Raw genomic sequence first — 524 nt, forward strand, 5'->3', positions numbered from 1 at the left:
TTTGAATGTTCTTTGGCATTGCCCTTCTTTGAGATTGGAACGAACACTGACCTTTTTCAGTGCTTTGTTTACTGTTGAGTTTTCCAAATTTGCTAGCACATTGAGTGCAGCACTTTCACAGCATCATCTTTTAGGATTTTAAATAGCTCACCTGGAATTCCATCACACAAACTGGAATCAGGATTGCCGGGAGAAATATCAATAACCTCAGATATGCAGATGACACCACCCTTATGGCAGAAAGTGAAGAGGAACTCAAAAGCCTCTTGATGAAAGTGAAAGTGGAGAGTGAAAAAGTTGGCTTAAAGCTCAACATTCAGAAAACGAAGATCATGGCACCTGGTTCCATCACTTCATGGCAAATAGATGGGGAAACAGTGGAAACAGTGGCAGATTTTATTTTTCTGGGCTCCAAAATCACTGCAGATGGTGATTGCCACCATGAAATTAAAAGACGCTTACTCCTTGGAAGGAAAGTTATGACCAACCTAGATAGCATATTCAAAAGCAGAGACATTACTTTG

The sequence above is a fragment of the Bison bison genome, unplaced genomic scaffold, assembly GCF_000754665.1.
Source record: "Bison bison bison isolate TAMUID 2011002044 unplaced genomic scaffold, Bison_UMD1.0 scf7180017864290, whole genome shotgun sequence".
NCBI classification, from domain to species: Eukaryota; Metazoa; Chordata; class Mammalia; order Artiodactyla; family Bovidae; genus Bison; species Bison bison.